The 13,435-nt window shown below is 38.1% G+C and overlaps 1 protein-coding gene and 1 long non-coding RNA gene across 7 annotated transcripts in view; both read right to left on the bottom strand.

Annotated features, from left to right (window-relative positions):
• SLIT3 (slit guidance ligand 3) overlaps positions 1-13,435 on the bottom strand; it is a 513,498-nt gene that overhangs the window by 374,783 nt on the left and 125,280 nt on the right. The window lies entirely within an intron of this gene.
• LOC121078036 lies at positions 8,966-12,327 on the bottom strand. The gene is made up of 2 exons (XR_005824424.1): positions 11,984-12,327; positions 8,966-10,755 (listed from the first exon to the last, which is right to left on the bottom strand). It is a non-coding gene; the product is annotated as an uncharacterized LOC121078036 (long non-coding RNA).

Genomic DNA, 13,435 nt, shown 5'->3' with positions numbered 1-13,435 from the left:
ACTGTCTTAAGGGTATCTTTCCCCCCAAGGGCCCCCAGGTTCTTCTCTGCAAAGCTGCCTTCCAGCTGCTCAGCCCCCAGTGTGCACTGGTGCAGGGGTTATTCCTCCCCAGGTGCAAGACGTTGCTGAGCTTCATGAGTATGAACACATTTGCTGCTATCGAGGTCCCTCTGAACAGCATCAAAACCATCTGGTGTATCAACCACTCCTCTCAGTTCTGTAGCTCAAAATTTTCACCTTCTGAATTTGGAGACTAGAGCAAAATTAGATGCACAAAGTAGGGGGAAATTCTGTTAAAGAAAAGCAAATCTGTAGTCTACAGCTCAACATATTTCCCTTCCACACCACCAGAGAGTCTTTCACAGAAATGAAAGATTTCCTTAATCATATATTCACTCATATCCACTCAACTTCAGTGTAATCACTTGAATAAGATTATGCCGAGATGCCTCACTTTGGGTCCAGCTTCTATCTGGGATTTTTGTTTTACATTTTCCAGTTGTCTGCAGAGGGAATATCTGTTACAGACACAGAAGAACTACATCTAGAAACACACAGTTATTCAACTAACAGACTTCTGCTTTGCAGGGAAAAAAGGTTAGTGGTAATCTAGATAACATTTATTGCATCACTGACCACAGTTTATTCTTTGCAGAACACAAAGACTGTCAGACACACATTTCTATTCACCAGTTAAGCTCTACAAACCACCCATTCCCTTAAAAAAAAGCAACCTACAACTGCACCCATCCTGTCTTATTTTTCCCTCCCCCTTGCTTTTTCTCAATCTATTGCATTTATTAAAGCTGACAAATATTCCCTTTTCCTGATGCGTCCTAACTTCATAAACTCCTACTGTGTAATCTCCAGCCATTTCCCTAGCGTTCATAGCTCTGCATTGCTATACATATACAGAACTTTATACATTTTTTTTTTCCCCACTTGCTCCTGTCTGCTAAAGGGTCTACAATTCACAAGCTGGAAGTTTTCTTCCTTTAATAAGCATGTGTCCAAAACTGCAGTACAGCAATATTGCAGCCCCACCTAAGTTCAGTAATGGAGATTAGCACAGCCTAAATTCCACTATGTAGCAGAGAATGGCCTTAGTTAATAAGGCACAGAAAAATTTTCCTTTTTTTTTTTTTTAATTTTTATTTTAGGCAATCCTTAACAGAGACAGCAGGATCACTGAATCACAAGTGCCTCGAGCAATACTCTGTAACTTGCAGCAGTACACTACTGTGCTAGAATGCAGTCAACTTTTCAAAATATTATTGCCTACGAAGTTTGTTCTTTTTTTTTTTTTCTTCACACTGTCTTGTGTGGTTGCACAAAATCCTTCTGTGAAACTGAATCTAACACCCCTTCCATCCACCCGTTAATTAAGGAAAATGTGGAAAGATTGCATTATGTTAAAGCAGAATGTATGAGTTGTATAAGGGTCTTTGGACATTTTCCAATCCTATTGAAACTTCCCTCTTCAGAGAAAGGGGGAAAAAAAGGGTCAGAAAAGGCCCGAATTACCTTTCTGATTATGGAAAGACTTTACACAATTCAGTCCCCCCACACACATACAAAAACCCTCAGAAGCCAAGGGAGGTTTCACAGGAGCCGTAGGCACTGTGAATTCATGAAAAATGAATTTAATCGTCAAAGTTAAGACCAGGAAGAACTGTTCTACATAACAAAAAAAGTTTTCAGTTGCATTATTAAAATCATTGCTTGAAAGATCAATTTATTTCACAAGGTTGACTCCCTACATTAGAAATTATCAAAGGCACATGAGCTAAAAGATTTCCTATCATGCACAGTGCCCATCTGCTATAAGTGCAACTGTTATAATCGTAAGGCTTATGATCATTTTAGGTATTTTCCATTTTATTTTTATCCAAATGTAGACATAAGATGGCTGCAAAAAGCTTGTTGAAGATAGAAAATGGCACCACACATAATACCAACTAATGATTTGCCTAACTGTAACTATGTTCCCATTACTTTAAATTTTAGATACAAACCATTACATCCTATTCAGTTCCCATTCCAAGCCAATAGCCTGAACACACCATATAAACTTTACATTCCCAACAGAATTAATCAATACACTCTTCAATGGTTTTGGATCAATTCCAGAAGACGAATACTGAACACAAAGGTAACTCTGAAAAAGCAAATACACCTCCCCCACTGCCAGCACTGATTTCTCCCCTCACTATGCTACGTATGCTATGCACCCTGCATGATGCTCATGTAAGAATGAGAATAATTAAGGAATACAGCTGATCCCGAAGCCCCTACTCAGAAAGCACAGAGAGAATCAAAGAAGATGCAAGAGCCTTGTGTCTCCAAACCACATTTCTTTCCACACCTGCTTCTCATGTTCAGCTGATAAGAGGTCAAATTTTTAAAAAATAAACCAAATTTAAACAAATATACCCACGTGTAGGAAGAAATACAGGAATCACAAAAGGAAATAGTCTTCAATTTTTTTTTTTTTTTCCTGGCTGGACCATAAGTTTAACTAAGACATCTGGCCTATGGATTCTCCTTAAATGTAATTGATATGACCAAATAATGCAGCCTTGCTTTAAAAGCCCATACAGACTCACGCTATCAACTACACTGACTCCCCTCAAAAAGTTCATTGCTCACATTGATTTATGACTCTCCTCAGTTTTCTCTCTTCTTTTAAAATCACATCTAACTATTAAGGCATGGGACAACAGATAGCCCAGCTCCTTCAATGTCCCACCTTGTTTATTTGCCTCTTTTTAAAGGCTGTAATTCTCAAAGTCTACTCATTGTAAAATTCTCTGATATAAAGCTTTAATATGAGGCTTTGGACCTATAAATAACACAAGACCCAACCTCGCTGTTTCACTTCCTGCACTACTGCTTCCCAGTAACTATGGGAAACCAGATGAAACCTGAACCCATTCATCAAAAAACAGAAAATATCTTTTAAATTAGAGAGATTATCCTTGTGGTATCTAAGTCAGTATCCAACATCCTTACCCAGTGCCACAATGTTATATCATTTATTATACCTGCTGACAATGTATCAAAAAGTAGTAGAAAAAAAAGCTGGCCAAACAATGACAATAATAATACAGGTATTTTTACCTGTCCATTTAGGAAACACTGAGATCTCTGAAACAGAACAATTGTTCACCATGACAATTCCTGCTATATATATGTTGTTTAATGGCAAGCAACTATTAAGCTGAAGTTTCCAATACGATACAATGAGTTAGTACCAAGCAATAATCTGACTTTAAAAAAGAACAGGCATATACTCAGATTGACAACTCATTTGACAAATTATTATTAGACTTACTAATTTGAAGATGTGTGCACAAATCTGTTTACTTAGGTGATTCCATTTCCTAATAATTAACCACAAAAGTAATGCTAGGAATGCAACATAATGACGGAAGACTGAAGAGTTCTTACGGAATATGGTTTTAATTTAAATACAGGCCTTCTATAAGTACACAGAGACAAAGGTGTAAGTGACAAGTGTACAAATATTCACTATCTACTCATTTAGAGATAATTTTTTAATGTTTGTACTAAACAAGAGCACAAAATCCCAGTTTTCCCAGACTATTTCTCTGGGAGCTACTGTCTGAACTGGAAATCTCCAATAAAGGCTGACTTCATTTTAACATCTGTTATCAAAGTCTGCTAACCATCATACCTGCAGGCATGTTCCAAAAATAACAAGGATAAGAGAAATTAAAGGCTAACTCTCCACCCTCATTTTGCTACTACAACGAAATACATTGCTTGGATAAGCTACTACAGACAGTGCAGTCCCTTATGTTATATTGTGAAATACCAGGACACAAGCTAAAAACCAAAATAAGCAGCTGGACTATAAGGATTTTGAGTTAAGCATACAGAGTGCTTGCATCCTTCATGATTCACGCCTTCACCTCTCAGTCGCTAAGAGCAACAATTGCAACCACAGTGCCAGTAATATTTTCAGCAGGATTGTATGTGAATAGTCAGGTATCGAGTTCAACATTCAGGAAGAGCAAAGCCTTTTATCTCCGAACACAGCATTTAATTCATAAATGTTGATGCAACAACTATTAAAGGTTAGACATAAATTTGATTTCAAGGTAAATGAGGTCTTTGTTCAATTTAACTTCAGTTCTAAACTGGGACTAACAAAATCTAAAATTTACGCGAGACTGCACTTAGTTCAAGTAAACAATTCACCTTTAATTTTAGCAGGTCTTGAAACACAAGTGACCATTCCATAGCCCTTCTATTTTGCAGCCAGAAGTTTTCACATGGAAGTCAGAAACAAATGGCCTTGTAGGTAATAAATCTTTTGTAATTTATAGCAAATTTGTAAGCAGCTGTGAGACAGAACAGAGGAACTGGTTAGCAAGACTCGGTTGGAGTTTGGAGACAGATTGTGTAAAGTGGTTCAGATATTACTTGAACAATACCTCATTGTATACCTGTTATGCTCAGTGTGGTCAAGAAAGTAAAACAAGAACAAGCACAATTACTACTCCCATTGATGCTGTGGATATCATGATGCAGTAGAAACACAAAAAAGTAGCAGACGTGGCAAACTAAAAAGCGTAAAGTCACAGCAATGGTAAGAAGGCTGTGAGTACATTCTGGGTTTGTTTTCCACACAACGCCTCTCAACTCAAGATTTATGGAAGTAGTCAAGTAAGGTAAAGGAAAATCACTTGAAAACAGCATTTCTGTTGACAGAGCAGGTCCTACACTAGTGACCATCTTTCCTACATGAGTACACTGGAGCTATGCAGTTAGAAAAGCAGTGCAGATGCACCGTTTATACAAGGAGCTTAGCTTCATAAGCTACCTAGGAAACTATTAAAACGCGATGATTTTAACCTCCAGAGGGGAGTAACAGCCTTATCTGGGGGCTCAGTAGTGTCTTCTCTTTATTTGCTGCTTGTCACAATTACAAACTTTCAGTAAAGAACTGTACAGGTCACAGTAATTTAGTATGAGATAAAGATCTATGAAGCCAGATGGTAGCTCACATTCTAACAGCTACAAATTGCTGAATTGGCATGGGAAATCAAGATAGTTATCAATTCGGTATTATTATTCCAGCTCTCCTATTCCTTCTCTATTTTTATCTTAACTATTTAAGCCAACCTAGCCAGACATTTTAGCCCATGGTTGCTAATTTTTATAGCTAAAGCTAGGGTCAAATGTTGTAACCTAAGGGATAGCTGAGGTTTCAGATAATCTGATCAGGCGCTCAATGTGCAACTGCTGCCAGAAGTAACTATTTTGTACTCAATAGGATATTCATTTCAATTACAATCACCAACTACAGATGATAAACACAAACATTTTGTCTATTATACTTACTAATTACTTAGGAAATTCTCCATTCAGGTAATCTTTACATTTCTACTACTCTAAAAATATTTTTCTAAGAAATCCATGCTTCACATCCAAACCACAAAAACAAAAAGGGATGCCACCATCGCTAACAAAACACCCCATTGTTTCATATGAGTTATTTCTTAGCTGAAAAATATCTTTGCTGAAATTTGAAGTTTGATGACCTCTTCCAGCAGTCAGTAATCAAGGTAGAAGGAAAAGGTAGTTTGCTTGACCTTTGAAAAGTGTATCAACATAGCTTGGCCAGGACTGCTTGTAAAAAGCTACTTGTGTTTCCAAGGCATTGGGCTTAGACTTGCTGTACAGATTGGACATGCCTGTGCAGTGTCTGTGTTAGTCTCTTTAAATGCTCAACTGAGCAGGACAAGCTCAGAGGAGGAAATGAATTCACAACAGGGGATCCTCAAGTTGATTAACTTCACCCTCAGCAGTGGATGTCAGTCATGTTAATTGGAATCAATACACAGCAGTTAAGAGGGCACAGGGATAATCAGGCAGGGCAGGGTGACAGGTCCATCAGTTCTTAAAATAAGCTATCTGTTAACAACTTACAGTGGCATGTCACAAACCTTCCCTGCAAAGGAATGCAAAGCATCTCTAAAATTCCAATTTAACACACAAATGAAGATAATTGGTCAACACTTAGCCTACAATCCAGCAATAAAGAAAACAGCCATTACAAATTAAATCAACGTTAAACTGATCAAAGTAGTAAAATGAGAAAATAGGCTTCCACCATAGCTTATACGAAATCCTTGATCCGACTATTACACAGAATAAAAAGAAAAAGTAAGTCCTAAAATCCTGCCAGAGATAACTTTAATTATGCCCAGCTGCAATTTTATTGTACACCTAAGGCTGAAATCCAACGCACAGTTTCGAAAGTAGTAATACACTATAAGATGAAAAAAGAATAATGCCACAAAGATTTCCTACTCTTTAAATGAGAAATCACTTGGGGCACCAATTAGAATCCCTTAAGCACCCCTTTCTCTTAGATCTACAGTCTAGCACCATGGCCTCTTCCTCCCACTTCACAACCCAGCAGGCTATCTTGATCTGTGAGGCCAAGATTTGCAGTCTCGTGGAATAATGTATTGGAACAAGAGACATCTAGGCATTACGCTGTACACAGAAATGTCTCTTGGATAGATCCCACCAAAAAAATCCTGAAGAAAAAGTCAGCCCTGTCCTTAGCACTGTTATCCTTTCTGGTAACATTGCCCGTATTGGCACATAGATATGATATACCAGATACCAATCCCTTCTGCATAACCTTATATATGAAGTTGAGAAATCTGTTCCAATACAATAGGAAGAGAATAATGCACCTATAAGAGCAGGTACCTTAGCTTCTTTAAGAATACAAAATACCGATGAATTTGAGCCTCACAAAACATTTTTTTCCTTAGCCTTTTAAACCCAATACAATACAAAAGGGATTAAATTAACCTTTGGCCAAAGGCTTTTGGATCTTTCCTACAGTCTTTTAGGGAGTGAAATGAACGCCAGATGTTTTATTGCAATGTCTTCATATTCTGAACTACAGCAAATATCTTTAAGACAGCACCACTGTTTTTCTTTCTTTTTACAAAGGGGTCAAAACAGATTTAACGGATTGTGGTGCAATTGCCTAAAGTAACTAGGAAAATAAAACTAACATTCACATTTTAAAGAAAATGTACAGCATTGAAGAGACTTTCAGGGTAGGGCATAGCTGCATTACCTGAGCGTTCCCTAGGCTTCCAACCTTAGATGCTATCGCGCTGGGGGAACCTGGTGTGCTAGCTCTAAGGAACAGTATGGAGCGTAGAGCGGAGTGGAGACACCACGGCTAGGCTCTGTGACCAGGTGGGGACTTGATTGTTCTTGTGCACACCGAGACTGATAAGCCGCACTTTTTGCTACCCTGAGCCAACGACCTGTCATGTTTTGACAAATGCTGTACTCTAGTGTACTTTTGCTCATTATAGTATCATTATAATACCAAAATACACCTCCATCCCAAAAGCTACCCACCTCCAAGGTGCGACCACCCCTCACTGAGCATGCGCTCTGAATTTCTCGGAGCCTATTACTTTAAACGGAGACGGGCAAACTTTTCACCAATTATAACTAAGATATGCTTGACTAGAGTCACTCATGCTCCACCTAAAAGATAGAAAATAATATCAATTGGCCTAAGAGAGAGGGGATGTTGGGGAAGATACCTTCCTGAGGATCTCCTGACTCCTGGGATCAGTCGATGGGCTGAGCCTCTATTCCCCCCCCATTGGGACGCCTTTGGGTGAGATTTGAACATTTGGTTATACTGTGTGTCTCCATGGAAACTTAGAAATCTCTGTAGAGTCTTTGTGCCTTTTAACGCATTAATTTCCAGGCTGTGCACCTGCGTATTTCATGCATGCTAGCTTGCTTTTGCAGACAGTAACTATCGCCAGCAATCCAAAGAACCTGTGTACCTGTTGCTGTAATAAATTGCACTTAACTGCATTGTTCCTAGCCATGATAGTTCTCTTTGAACGCAACTAGAGTAAGGGCGGTTATACGTTACTGGTGAATCTGTGACTGTGGTAGTTCAGTGCTCTGAATCCGACCAGACCCATATCGCTTAATGCGTTATTGGTGAATCTGTGATTGTGATAGTTCAGTACCCTGAATCCGACCGGACCCACAATGGTTAATCGGCTACACCCCTTAACGCGACACAGATTTATATAAAATCTGTAGTCATCTACAAACTATCATTCTTCCCTTTAAACTTAACCTAAGCAATTAAATGGACAGACGAAAATCATTGTTTTTTTCCATCTCAGATCAACACAGAAACTTTGTGAAATCTGGTTAAGCCCTTTAAGGTGGGAAGCTTTCTGTTAACCTCTTTAGTCACAGAAATAAAAGTCACAGGGTAACAAAAGGAAAGGAAATAAAGGCATCCTATTCATGATTGTCAATATCAACTGGTCACCCCTTCTACGAACAAACATATCTTACAGAGCCCGCAGTTGCTAAAAGAACTTTTAAATGAAGAGAAAGCAACAATTTCCTCTTCAAAACCACAGCTCTGCTTTCTGACATTTGTCCACCTGCCAGTGCTAAAACACCAACCCCGTCATCGAGCAGGTCAGCTCGATGGACACATGATAGCATCATTCCATCCACCAAAAGCTTGCCTGGATATCAAGGTTAAGGAGCAGCATTCGGTTAGCCAAGGCAGAGGAAGTGGCTTTTTCCAGCTAACAGGATCAGAGCCACATGCCCACTGCAATGAAACCTTAAAATTAATTTAAAGAAAGATTACTGGTGTTACTCTGCACTTTGAGAATTCTCTTTAAAAGTATAATTTCCCAGTTTGCAGGGGTTATGTATCAACAGACATATCTTCTGTTTCTCTACATCTATGTATTAGAATAGTTGCCTTAGGAGGTAAGTCCAGTGCAAATATTGGGCTGGTTAGGGTTCTTGAAGCTTTTCTTAGGAATCCATCTTTCCTTACCACTTCATTCAACAGATCTGTTATTAAGCTTTTTTTTTTTTTAAACTATTTTCTTAATTTAATGTGATAGTGAACCATTTTGCAAATGGTTCTATTTTCAATAACATCATGAACATGAAGGGTGGCAGAGCTTACACAGTCCCAGAACACGAGGAGTTACAGTACATCTTTCTTAGAAAGGGGGTTCCACTCCTGTATTACATGGTGTCTGGCCTGATGTCAAACTTCTGAGTGCTCCGGCCAGAATAACCCATTAGATGGTCTAGTAAAAGTCCATACCCTCTCTTGACTTTCAGTTTCTTTGTATATAAAATACTAAAATTACCACACCCATCTGAATGCTTTTTTAAAGACTATGATCTTCAAAAGAGGTGCTGTACTTAACGCATATCTTTAAAAAAAAAAGTCAGTCTACATAACAGTAATATCTGAATGCGAACCAGACATTACAGCATTGTTTTTCTTTGGGCATCTAGTTTAATTTTGTTCACGTTCCCACATCAACTACTTCAACAACACACAGAATTATCACTTGCCAAGAGAAGACTCAGATGTCAAACCAAGAGACTTGCCTATACAGGATATATAATAGCACTGAATGTGCAAGGTATGTAATAACACTGAATGGATTTCATCACCTCACTAGGCTTAAACTTCCAGCCAACGAAGCAGATAGTTGGACACTTCTCAAGATTATTGTTAAGCACTGGCGTAGCTTCTATGATTTCTTGGTTGTTATTCATACACACTGGTCACGCTGATTGATGCTCACTCACTTCCAAAGAGCAACCACTGCAAGCATAAGTCACACCAACTTAACATAAACTGAGAAAGTTGAGACTATCTATGATAGTGGATTAAACCAGCAGTTCAAGCTCTAGGTTAACAAAAAAATATATAAGAAAATAGTTTGTTTGTTTTTTCAATGATTTTACGTTAACAGTTTCAAACCATATAAGCTTAACTAGTAATAGGAGAGAGATGAAGGTCGTCTTGAGGTAGCAGATTAGTATAAATATATTGAATGTGATACACTGTCAATTTAATAGCTTCCAAAAAAAATATTGCTTCTAAATAAGGAATAAACTACTCTCTTACACCAAATCAAGACTAAGGGAGTGTTCTGTCATTTTAGTCCTCAACTTGGAATCATTTATTAAAAGTACAGGTGCATTAAAATAAAAACACAAACATAACATTTCTATGTTATGAGTATAGGACACTTCTTTTTTTATACTCTAATAATCCAAAAAGCTTTCTAGAAGAGATATTTCTAAAAGAGATATTTGAACTTAATGGATACAAGTCAACTTATAAAAACAGTAAGGCCATTTTACTATTACAAATGGTTTCAATCAAAACTAGCATCTTAACAGCATAGACATTTTTGAATTAGCTGTATCATACCTACTGTTTTGGATAGAAAACTTAGAACTATTTCTATAGTTGGTTTCCATTAACTGCAAAGGATTAATATGAAGTGTTTTATTATTACAGCAAGTGGAAGCATGAACGTTTTACGCACAATGAAGACAAGCTAGTTCCAACAAAGTATAGTTTAACTATAACAGAATACATCTTGGCATAGAACTGCAACTGCCTAGGTCAGCATTATGGGTCTTGACCACCTGGAGAGATGTGAAGAGACTTACAGGGTAAGCAGTACCATAGCTCCTTCAGACTGAAAGAGTGAGAATTAGCTGTCATTACTGGCTGCAAACATTTAAATTACCTTGGGAACCGTTAAATGCCTCTAATTGATGGACGAAGCCTGTTTCTCCCAAGGCAAGGGGCATTTGCACCTCTGGCCTATAATTGCATTGGTGTTTCATTCTGGAGGAACTGAGCTGTTACTGACATAAGGAATCACACAAAAGCAGTTAACTGAGAAATTCCTGTTTTCAAGAAAAACCTCGAAAAACACCCAATTAGATGAGCCATGTTTCTTATTAAAAGAATCCACAGTATGAGCAATCACTAATGTAAAGTATGTTAAACACTTCAAAATTGGAACAAGTGCTTAAGTCACTTCATATAATCAAAAACTTTGTAAACATGAATATGTGCAGAATCTCCTAGAAGGATATACCTGAATGTGGTATTTCCTGCAAGGGCATTAAGAAGGCTGGTACTAGCACCATGCGAGCAAAACACCAAACACAATTTAGTCAAAGCGCTGCAGCTAACACTATTACCAGGTAGAGTTTCTTCAGGGTTTCCACCTAAAAGACGATTACTTTGAATTGAAGCTCTACAGATTGAAAAATCATTATGTTACCATTTTAATCAACAGGATAAATGCAGGAGTCACGTCTAAATATGAAGATCTTTCTCATTGAAGCAGCTGGCAGGAGAGCTTATGTGAGAACTTTGGGCTTTTTTCCTAAGTTATTTACTTGAGACACAACCCTTATTTTTATTGAATACATACGGTATGCCATACTTCATTGCAGTCTCTAAATATTATGTTTTGGTTTAGTTGTATTATTTGTATTAAGATTATTTTTGCAGTTCTTCTGAAATATATGAGAAATCATCTCAAGAACGAAGAGTTGCACACTACATGATTACATGGGATTCAAGCATATACAATTTACATTCTTACAGATTAGAGTGTATCAACTTTACAAAGATCACATGCCCTAAATTGCTCCTCTTAAACATTCTTTTTATCTCATTGTTAATATGTCAGCTATGTGTTTTTGAAACATACAAAGTAAATCAATCAACATTTAAGTACTGTCAGGATTTCAGGGCTTGTCTGTTGTCTTCTCATTAAACCCCATCCTTATTTCTTCTTTTGGGATAAAGTTTCTCTCAAGTATATTTGCCTTCTCCCATATTAACTGAAGCTAAACAGAAACAACAGTAACTGACAGTCCAGGATATACCAGACTCAGCAACACCACACCAGTATCAGTCTCCCTATATCCTCATGTCTTCTGTCAAGATTAAAAACAAAGCTTCGCAGAAAGATAACTGCAAGGGACGGTGGCCTAGATAGAGTATATAGCAATTTCCTCAGTCAGGTAGGTAAATACAAGCATGAGACAATACAGTCTTCAGGGAAGGGTAACATACCTCTGAAATTAAAGTTAGACACATTCCTCACACAGGGAGTCCAGCAGGAAGACGTGATGAGCAACAGCAGTACCACATGTAAAAAGCTAGCTGGGGTTGCATTAAGAACTGGCAGGCGGGAGACGAACTGCAAAGAAAAGCACTGAAGAAGCAGTTCACTCTGATCTTACTAAAAGAATCCACAAATTCAAGGCATAAACATTTAGTATGCCAATCCTAAACTCATAGAACAATTCTTACTGAGGACAGAAAAACTAAGAAAATCTGCTTGCATGATAACACGAGTCAATCACCTTCCTGCACCCTCTACATGTTGCAGGCTGGCTTCTTCATGCCTGCAGTACAGCATGGCTTCACCACACATCATGTGGTTTCAGCATCCACAACGATACTGGGCCAACATGAAGAGTGTGGAGCTGCAGTCTCTACCAAACCTGAGGTTTTCCTACTGACACTGGGAGGGTTTGTGCAGAGAATGCCTGGTATGAAAGAAAGAAGCCAACTTCTGGAAACAGACTGAAGAACCATCAGGAAAAGAAGAATCCCATTCATTTGGCAAATCTAATTTCTACATGCTTTTGGTCTGACAAATCCTGGCCTAGATGTTGTTTTTTCTCCTCTGGATTAGCAAATCAGACACGTTTACCCTACGCACAATGAGATCTGGTTTTGTTATCTCTAAATATTCCCCAAGTCCAGTCAGCCTGAAATTAAATACATAAGGGCTGCATTCCCTTTAACATGAACATTTTCTCCGTGAAAGAGATTGATGGCAAAACCTGGGACCTAGACTAGCATCCTGGGACTACTGCTAAACAGTGTTTAACTCTGATATTGGATTAAGATCCCTTACAGCCAAGATATGAATGTCATGTAGAAAGAAGCTGCTTGGCCAAAGCCACAATAATTGCACTTTGTGCTTAAACAGGGAACTAAAAGAGAAAAGTGATGCTATTGGGTTACTGACACACTCATCAGCCAGATGCCTTCTCCTTACCTATACGAAAAGGCTTGAAAGAAGGTTAAAAAAAAAGTTTTCACAGTGCGGCTTAAGTAATCACAGAATTCTTGTGTGCACACCGTGTTATTTTATTAGCTACAGCTCAACCACAGTGTTAACTATTCATGTCTCTACCCGATTATTCATGGCAACACACAACTAATTATTTACTCATAGCCAACTTTCATTTTTGTAGTCAGCTCCTGCCAATTTAACAAGGACAAGTTAAAAAACAAGATGCAGCAGGCTGAGCTGGACACAGAACAGCAATTTACACCACTTGGAAATCGTAACGTGGGAATATTTCTTAACTAACAGAAGATAACGGTCAGATTACAGCTCAAAGTAGAGAAATTTGTCTGAAAAATATGTAATATAAATCCTCGCTCTTAAAACTAGCAAATTCGGCTCTATTAAATAGAGACAATGCTCAACAGCTAAATTCATAAAAG

This window comes from Cygnus olor, chromosome 14, assembly GCF_009769625.2.
Source record: "Cygnus olor isolate bCygOlo1 chromosome 14, bCygOlo1.pri.v2, whole genome shotgun sequence".
NCBI lineage: Eukaryota > Metazoa > Chordata > Aves > Anseriformes > Anatidae > Cygnus > Cygnus olor.
This window is presented reverse-complemented; position numbering and strand designations above follow the sequence as displayed.